Source organism: Belonocnema kinseyi, chromosome 9 (genome assembly GCF_010883055.1).
Source record: "Belonocnema kinseyi isolate 2016_QV_RU_SX_M_011 chromosome 9, B_treatae_v1, whole genome shotgun sequence".
NCBI lineage: Eukaryota > Metazoa > Arthropoda > Insecta > Hymenoptera > Cynipidae > Belonocnema > Belonocnema kinseyi.
The window spans coordinates 52076433-52087159 of NC_046665.1; positions in this window are offsets into that span (position 1 = coordinate 52076433).

Sequence of the window (10727 nt, forward strand, 5' to 3'; positions counted from 1 at the left end):
AAAAAATGAAAATGTTTGCATAGCTGGAAAAGCCCATATGAAAGTATTGTCTTGACGAGGATAAGCGTGGTTGTAAATTATATTTTGAATTTCGCGCTAGACTTCATGGAAATGTTTGTTGTTTTAGAGAAGGTGAGGAAACAATTTAGGAATGTGAGAGCTCGAGGGGAAACCAACTCTGGCGATCCGATGGACCGTTCGGTTATCCGAAATAGTAATCCGAAGTTATTCGAGTAATTCACTTGTAATCCAGCGTAATTTGAGTAATCCACTGTGATCTGGCGTAATATACTTGTAACCCAAAATAATCCACCTATAATTCAGATTATTCTTTTTTGTAATCGAGCGTAATTTCAGTAACCGACTGTAATCCACCACAATGCAGTTGTAATCCAAAAATAATCCACCTATAATTGAGATTAATTCACATGTAATCCAGAGAAATTTCAATAATCTAGTGTAATCCATTTGTAATCCAGAATAATTCACATATAATGCAGTTCAATCTACTTGTAATCCAGCTAATTCAAAGCCATTGAGGTAATCCAAGAAACTAACCTGTAATCCAAGGTAATATAGTTGTTATTCAATATAATTCATCCATAATTCATGTCGTTCCACATGTAATTCAGAGTAATTTGAGTAATCCAGTGTAATCAGCCCTATTACACTTTTAATCCCGAATAATCCACCTGTAATTCAGGGTAATACATTTTTAATTCATAGTAATTCGAGTAACCTAGCGTAATGTGGCGTAATCCACTTTTAATCCAGAGTAATCCTCCTATGATTCAGTTTAATTTGCTTGTAATCCATATAATTCGAGGCAATTAAGGTAATCTAAGTTATTAAATTGTAATCCAGAGTAATCTACTTATAATTCAGATCATGCACAGTATTCCACTTAAAAATAAGGTAATTCAAAGCAATTTCGGTTATCCACATAATGGCTGGATTACAAGTTAATTAATTGACAGAATATTTTTTGGTTGAAAATGCAGATATTTTGTTGCGAAGTCGTCTTTTTCAGTTAAAAGAAAATCTTCTTTAAAAATCCACGTTTTTGGTAGAAAATTTAACTATTTGATAAAAAATTAACCTGCTTTGAAGGATATTCCAGAATTCTGTTAAAACGACATTTTTTGTAGAAAATTCAACTTTTGTATAGAAAAATTCATCCTTTTGGACTGAAAATCCAACTATTTTGGTATAAAATTCATTCCTATTGTTTAAAATTCGTTTTTTGGTTGTAAATTCAACTATTTTATAAAAAAAGTAGTTTTTTGGTTAAAAATTAATTTTTGCAATTCATATTTAAATATTCTAGTTAAGAATTCTTAGTTTTAGTTGAAAATTTATCTCTTTGATTACAAAATATTATTATTTTGTTGATTAATCGATTGTTTTGTCAACAAAAAAATGTTTGATTGAAATTGTAATTTTTCCATTTTTTTTGTTGAAAATTTATCTTTTTTAGTTAAACATTTAAATGCTTGGATGAATATTCCCCTCTTTCGTTGAAACTGGATCTTTTTTAGTTGAAAATTCAACTGCTTGGTTAAAAATTCATGTATTTTTTAGAAAATTCGTCTTTTTCCGTAGAAAGCTAATCTACTTCATCATAAAACCATGTTTCCGGAGTATTCCAAAGTTTAGATAAAATGGTATTTTTTGGTAGAAAATTCAATTGTTGTGTTGAAACTTCGTCCTTTTGGATTGGTAATTGAAGTTGACTATTTTTTTTTAATATTCCATTTTATTTGTAAAAAATTAATTTAAAAAATGAAAATGTAATTATTTAATTTTTTTACATAAATTTATCTTTCTTCAGTTCAAAATCTAACAATTTTAATAAAAATTTACCTTTTTAGTTGAAAGTTTATCCTTTTTAGTTGAAAATTCAATTCCTTGGTTAAATATTAACAATATCGTCTTGGTTGGAAATTTCTTTTTTTGGTTAAAAATTTTCTAATTATAGTTGAAAAGTAATCTACTTTGTAGAAAATTAGTCTTCTCGGTATAAGATTTATGTTTTTGGTCGAAAATTGACCAAATGTTTTGTTGGAAATTCGTCTGTGGGGGTTAAAAATTCAACTAATTTCATAGGAAACTAAACTATTTGATTCATAATTAACTGTCTTTGTGAAAATGAACAATATTTTTAAAAAGTATCATTTTGAGTTGAAAAGTAACCTATTTCGTTGAAAAATAATTGTTTTTCGGTTACATATTTATTTTTCAGCTTAAAAATTCAAAGATTTAATTTTGGATACAATATCTATCTTTTATATTAGAAAAATTGAACTTTTTGCTGGAAATTTATCTTTTTTAGTTAACAATTCAATTATTTGGTTTAAAAATAATCTACTTTGTATTATATTGAACATATTTGCGGTTGACTTTAAGTGTTTTTGGTTTCAAATTCAAATCTTTTTTGGCCGAAATATTATCAATTATTACATTGTTCGTTGAGAATTCATCTCTTTTGCTTAAAAATTAATCTGCATTTTAGAAAAATTTATAATTTTGTTGGAAGGTCATTTGAAGAATCAATGCCTTTTGGTTGAATATTCATTTTTTAATTGAAAATTCATTTTTTTTATTTGTTTAAAAAATGTTTTCAATGAATATTTAACCATTTTCTTTATTTTTTTTTTTTTGTTGAAACATTTATCTTTTTAATAAGAAAATTAAACTATTTAAACATTTGTATTTTTGACGTTGAAAATTCAACTACTTGCTTGAGAATTTATTTCTCTACTTTGTAGAGAAGTCATGATGTTTCCCCCTCGAAAGAGCCTGCTGGAAGGCACCCAATTTTTTGTGTCACTTTTTTCATGTTTAAAAACTTCTTCAAGTGTGAAAACGTTTTTACCTTTGCGTTGACATTACAAACTTTCATCACTTTTTTAATAGTTCCGGTTAGGTATTAAAACTGCAAATCTTTTTTTTAAACAGGGTTAACATTTATCTTAAAAACTTTAAACTAAAACAACCATGCAGAATTTTATAAACTTCAACTTCATTTGATCGAAAATGAGTCAGAAAAATGACAGGTATTTAAACTCAAAATTTAGATTTGCTAAGATTTTAAATGAATTTATCGAATTCTAAAAGCTCTCAAGATGTTTTAAGCAATTTTCAAGGATTTCAGGAAATATCATTAGTTTTCACTTGATTTTATAATATTTTAATTGATTTCAAAAAACTTATTCGCAAGAATTGAGTGATTTCGTAGGATTTAAAAATTTTTGAAAAATTTCAAGGTATTACTCAAGATCTTAAAGACTTTTAAAGAATTTACGATATTTCAAAAGATTCCCAAGGAATGTTAAATTAATTTCGATAATCTGAAGGGATTACAAAGAATTTTGTTAAATTTTAGAGTATTCTTCAAAATTCCAAGAAATTTTCAAGATATTGAGAATATACCAACGGATTTGAGGAGATTTCAAATAATTTAAAAAATAATTTTAGATGTTTTTAAAAATTCCAAGGATTCCGAAGACCTTTAGAACGTTTCAAAGGGTTAAAAAAAATTCAGATTTCAAATAATTAAAAAATTGGTTTTTAGTATTTTTAAAAATTCAAAGAATTCCGAAGAGCTTTCGAACGCTTTAAAGTGTTTAAAAAGAATTTTTCTCATTTTCGGATCTTTATAAAAATTGCAAAGGATTTCAGAAGATCTTAAAGAATTTGAAATATTTGGAGATATTTTTACAAATTCCAAGGCATTTGCAAAAGAATTAAAAATTTTCAAATATTTTATAAGGATTTGAATAATTTTAAAGGATTTATAAAATTTTCATGAAGGTTTAAAGAATTTCGGAAGATATTGAAAAATGACAGGCGATTTCAAAGGATTTAAAATATATTTCAAGGTATTTTTAAACATTACAAGCAATTTTTACTAGTTTTATGACGTTTCAAAGGATTTGAATAAATTTCTAAGGATTTAAAATATGGTAGGGCATTTAAAAAGATGCAAGTGAATTTCGAACAAATTTCAATACTTTAAAAGGATTCTAAAGCATTTTACAGATTTTAGAGTATTTGTAAATATTCCAACAAATTTCCAAATTTTGTTAAAGAATGTCAAAATATTTGTAAGAATTTGAAATAGTTCATGGTTTTCTAAACTATTTTAAATAATTTGCAATGTATTCAATAACTTTAAGGGATTTGAAAGGATTTTAGAGTATTTTTAATTTAAGTAATTTTAAAGGATTTAACAGAGTTTTAAACGTTTTAGAGTATTTTTTTTTAAATTCCCAGGAATTGTTAATAGCTTTAAAAAGTGGCAAGGGAATTTAAAAGTTTCAAAGGATTTACAAAATATTGTAAGGTATTTTTAAAAAGTCCAAACAATTTTTGAGAGATTCAGAAATTTGTAAGGGGTTTCAAAATATTTCTATGGATTTGAAATATGGTAGGGTATTTTAAAAGATTTCCGAGGGTTTCAAACAATGTTAAGAACTTTTAAGATATCTTTAATTTATTAAAATAATTTGAAAGGATTTGAGAGAGTCTTAAACATTTTAGGGTATTTTTGAAAATTCCCAGAAATTTTCAATAAATTAAAAAAAATATCAATGGATTACAAAATATTTGTAAATATTTTAAAATGATTCTAGGGCATTTTTTTAAATTCCAAGGAATTTTGAAGAGCCTTAAAATTTTTCAAGGAATATCAAAAGATTACTTAGAATTTAAAATATTATAGGATATTTGAAAAGATTCCAAATTTTTTAAAAAGATTTTGGAGTATTTTTTAAACTTCCAAAGGATTTTCAAGGGCTTTAAAAATTTCAAAGAATTTGAAGGGATTTCAAAGGATTCTAGGTTTTTTTTAATATCCAAGATATTTTTAAGAGCTCTAAAATTTTGCAATGGATTTCAAATGATTTTAAAAAATTTGAAATATTTTGTTGTTTTTAGAGATTCCAAAGCAGTTTCAAAGGATTGTAAAACTTTTGAATAAATATCCAAATATTTGAATGATTTTACAGGATTTAAAAAATTTATATGAAGTTTTAAAGAATTTCGGAAGATATTGAACGATTTCAGAAGATTTCAAAGGATTTTACAAATATTTGAAGGTACTTTTAAATCATCCAAAGAATTTTTAAGAGCTTTAAACATGTTTCAAGAGATTTCAAGAGATTCCAAAAGATTTATAAGAATTTGAAGGAATTTACAAGGATTTTAAATATTTTAAAGAAATTTAAAATTATTGCGAGGTATTTTCAAAAATTCTAAGAACTTTTCAAGAGCTTTATAAAGTATCAAGGGATTTCGAAATATTTCTGAGTATTCGAAGTATTGTAGGGCATTTTAAACGATTGAAAGTAATTATGAATAAATTTCAATAACTTGATGGGATTCCATGGGATTTTAAACATTTTGGAGTAATTTTAAGATTTAAGAGTATTTTTTTAAATTCTAAAGGACTTCCGTTCATTTCAAAAATTAAAAGGTTTTCAAAAGATTTCAAAGTCTTTAAAATATTTTCTGGTATTTTAAAAGATTCTACAATATTTATTTATTCATTTATTTAAAGTGATTTTAAAGGATATTAGGATATTTTTAAAGCATCCAAGGAATCTTTAAGAGCTTTAAAAAGTTTCTTAGCATTTCAAAAGGTTTCAATCAATTGGAAATATTTTCGGTTATTTTTACAGATTCCAAAGTATTTTCAAAATATTTCAAATTCTTTAAAAAAATTCCCAAGGATTTGGATGACTTTAAAGGATTTAAAAAAGTTTACACGACATTTTAAAGTATTTCGTAAGATATTGAACGATTACAGAAGATTTCAATGTTTTTAAAAAATATTTCAAGGAATTTTCAAGATTTTTATACAGTCTCAAGGGATTTTAAAATATTTTGAAGTATTTGAAATATTATAGGATATTTTAAAAGATGCAACGGTATTTTGAACAAACTGCAATAATTTTAAGGTGTTTCTAAGAGTTTGTGAGATTTTAGAGTATTTTTAAAAATTCCAAAGAACTTTCAAGATCTTAAACAATTTCGAAGGATTTCAAAAGATTCCAAAGGCTTTAAAATATTTTTCAGTATTTAAAAAATTCCGAAGAATTTACAATAGATTTTAATAGTTTGAACGGATTTCAAATGATTTTAAAAAATTTGAAATATTTGCAAGCATCGTTAAAGATTCCAAGGCATTTTCAAAAGATATCATAATTTTTCAAGGGATTTCCAAGGATTTTAATGATTTTGAAGGATTTAAAAAATTGTCATGAGGTTTAAAGAATGGCCTCGAATTTCGGAAGATAATGAACGATTTTTTGGATCTAAAAGGTTTTAGGATATTTAAAAAAATTCCAAGGGATTTCAGAAAATATCCGAGGAATCTCAACTAATTTTAAGGGATTTAAAAAAATCTTGTATAAAAACCTTGTATTGATCTGCACTGTCAATTCTCGTATACATCTGTATAAAAAAGTTTCATTTGCCGTATAGCGCGTTTCAAACTTCATAAAAAATTAATGAAGCTGAAACATTCTGGATAGCATACATTGCTTACTGAGCTGTTCATATCGGTCGCTGAATTTCATGTTTCTTTCAATTATGCATTTTTTGTCTACATGATATTTCTTTAATAAAAACGCAGTAAGCATTTAAAAAACACAGCCGAGAATGAAAGAAAATTATTTTATTATTATTATCATAGAAAATCATAGCGAACCTAAAATCGTCCAATTTTTAGTTGATGATTTTAAATAAATAATAATTTAAAATTGAAAAATCTTTAATTCAAAGTTGTGAAGATTGAATAATAATTTTAAACAGAATGTTAAAAATCAATTTGCAATTTTTTGAAATTAAAAATTATGTTATTTAAAATCAATGAATTAAAAATGGAATGAATTATTGGAATCCAAACATTTTCAGCTGTGAACGCTGAGAATTATAAATAATACAGTGTGAATTCCTTTGAATTTAATATTATCCAATTTTCAAAATAATAATATGAAACTAATCAATTTAGAAGATTTTTCATTAAAAAAAATTTCAATTTTGAATTCGTTGCATCAGAAATGACACTTTTAATTAGTAATAGTAAATTCAATTCTGTTTAATTTCAAATGATCCCATTTTTAAAATTCTAGTATGAAATTAATCAATTTCGAAGATTCTTCAATTCAAAATGAAATTTTTCAATTTTGAATGCATTGAATTACACAATTTTTTAACTCGAAAGGTTAACTTTTTTATTTTAATTTGATAATTTATCTATTTTTCATTGAAAATACTACTTGATTCAACATTTGGACTACTTTATTTAAAACGCAGTTCCTTGGTTGAAGATTCTTGATTGAGTCTAAAACTCAACTATTTTTGTGACAATTCACCTATTTTAAAGAAAAGTTCAACTTCTTGTTCGTACATGTATTTATTTTGTTGAAAATTCTTTATTTTTGTAGGACATTAATCTTCTTGATATAATTTTAGTTGCAAATTCATCTCTTTCGTTGAAAACTTGAGTATTTTGTTGAAAATCAGTTTTTTACGGGTAAAAAATTATTAAAAATTAAAAATGTGTCCATTACATTTTTAATTAACACTCTACATTATTTAGTTGCCAATTCTACTATTTGATTAAAAATTCGTATGTTTCGATGAGAATTGGCCTTTTACGATAGAAAATTAATTTCCTTTATTAAAAATTCACGTTTTTGGTTCAAAATTGAATTATTTCGATGTTAATTCTTCATTTCCGTTGAAAATTCATGTCTTTGGTTGAAAATTTAACTATTTTCTTGGAAATTATTTATTTTTGTTTTGTTCATAATTACTTTTGAATCGAAAACTCAGCTGGTTAATTTTTTGTTCAAATGTCTCTTTCTTAGTTGAAAGTTCATGTATTTGGTTAAAATGTTGTTCATTTGATAGAAAATTAATATTTTTTTCTTCAAAATTCATCTTTTTGGTTGAGAACGGAACTATTTTTTTAATCAATTATTTGGTCCAAGATTCATGTTTTTCTGTAGAAAATTAATCTTTTTGGTGCAAATTCATTACTCTAGTTTAAAATTCAAATATTTTTAAAAAATTCTTTATTTTAGAAGAAAAATCTTCTCTTTAGTTGAAAATTTAACAGTTTTTTATGTTTATTTAATCCACAATAATCCTGTGCAATCCGGCGTGATCCGCGTCCACCCGACCTCATTTTTAGGATTTGTTTCCTCGTCCTTCGAAAGCAAGGGGCCGTGCATAAATTATACGTAAAGTTTTTTTATAAAATTTTGAAATACGTACCAATAAAGATGAATTCTGAACAAAAAGAGTAGTAGTTGATATTTTAACCAAGAACATAATTTCCTTTCAAACCAAAAAGTGCTTAATTGAACACAGAAAACAAAAACGAAATAATTTAATTTTCAACCAACAAGTTGGATTTTCAGCCAGAAAATGACGAATTTTCTATCAAACATTTAAATTTTCAATCCAAAAATATGAATTTTTTAACAAATAAGTTAATTTCCAATCAAACAGGTGAATATTCAACCTATTCCTCAAACTTTCAACCAGATAGTTAACTTTTCCGTTAAGAAAATTAGTTTTTAACAACAACAAAATTTCCTCCAAGCAGTTCAACTTTCAAGCAAAGAGATGAAGTTTTACTTAAAATATAAAGCTTACGTGAAAAATTCAACTTTTAAGAGAGTACTTTAATTTTCAACCAGACTTGAATTTAAATATATTTACAAAGTTTATACATTTTAAACTAAATAGTTCAACTTTCTACTAAGAAAGCTAAATGTTCACCAACAAAAAAAATGGAACAATTAAATTTTCAGTTGAAAAAAAAATTAATTTTCAATCATAAAAGAAAAACGAATTCTCAAACAGGTTGTTACATTTACAACCAAAAAAACAAATGAATTTTTAACTAAAATAGTTTTTTACAACAATGTAATTCAAGCTTCGACCAAATAGTTTAATTTTCTACCAAAACGTTGAATTTTCTTTAAAACAAATTAATTTTCAAGCCAAAAATGTTAATTTTTAACAAAAAAGTTGCTTATTAACCTGCATAGGTGAATTTTTAATTAGACAGTTGTATTTTTAACAAACAAAAAAAAAGATCAAATTTCTATAAAAAAACTTACATTTTGGCCAAAAACCGAAAAGTTAAATTTCCACTTAAAACCACTGATTTTCAATGAAAAAATAATAATTTAAAAAGAAAGAAATGAATATTAAACAAAAAAGATCAATTTTCACCGAAGAGGATTAATTTTCTACCAAAAATATCAATTTTTAACAAAATACATGAATTTTCAATTAAATATTTGAATTTCTCAAGGAATTTAGAACAAGATAGTTCAATTTTCGTCTAAAAAAGAGTAATTTTTTGAATAGTTAGATTTTGAATAAAAATATAAATAAAAACTATGATTCAAGCAAATAGTTCAATGATCACCAAATAAATTAATTATTAACTAAAATGATGATTCTTTAACTCAAAAAATTAATTTATAACTAAGCATTTCAACTTTTGAAGAAATAGTTTAAATTTCTAAGAAATTGTAGAATTTTCTTCAAAACAGATAAATTTTAAGCCCTAAATTGTGAATTTTTTTACAAAAAAGTTTATTTTTAACCTTATTAAGTGGTCAATTTTGGCCCAAAAATGTAATAGTTAAATTTTCAATAAAAAACCAATTTCAACAAAATAAATTAATTTTCATGAAAAACACTTATGAATTTTTCACAAAATACATGAATCTTTCAATAAATATTTGATTTTCGCAAGGAATTTCCAACCCAAAATTCTAATTTCCATCTAAAAAACTAAATAGGTTAAGTTTCTATCAAATAGTTTATTTTTCTACTAAATTGTTGAATTTTCTTTAATACCGATTAATTTTCAAACCCAAATTTTGAACTTGTAACAAAAAACAGTTTATTTGTAACCTAAACAGATTAATTTTTAATTAAATAGTTGCATTTATAACCAACAAAGAAGACATTTCTGTCAAAAAAACGTTCAATTTTTGCCGAAAAATAAAAGTGTTTTATCCAAAAATGTCAACTTCAAACGCTTTTACTTTTTACTTAAGTCTCTAAGACTGGATTTTAAAATTCTTCAAATTAAAAATGTACGCTTGAAAATAAAAAAAACTTAAATGTAAATTTTTTAAAGTAAAAGATTTTCGAATTACTAAATTACTCAATGATATCATAATTCAAGAAGATAATTCTACAAATTACTTCAAATAAAAAAAAACCCTGTTGAAATCGAACTTAGACTGATTTTTCTAAAAATCTAGAAATCGATCAACATTCCTAATAAAAAAATGATCTACTCCATCAGCACGCGACTATATCTGAAACTACCAGGTTATTAGAGACTTGCCTTGAGCGCATTCCATCCTTATTTCTACGAATCACTTTTTCCTTTCCCTTCAGAAAACTCCTCCAACCTTAACGACTCCAAGTCTCTAATTCAAAAACCAATCAACAGATAAATATTTCTACAGGAATCCAACCTTAAACCTAGAAGGTTCAAAGCAAATTTAATTTATTTTAATTGTAAAAATACATTTTTTTCATATATTTATCAGAAAGAAATATTTTGTAGCATATTAAATCCCCAATAAATTAATAAGCACAAATGAAAAGTGAAAAAAAAACATTATTTTAATAATTAAATACGAATACTATTCAGAGAGTACCAATAAAAATTCTACAAA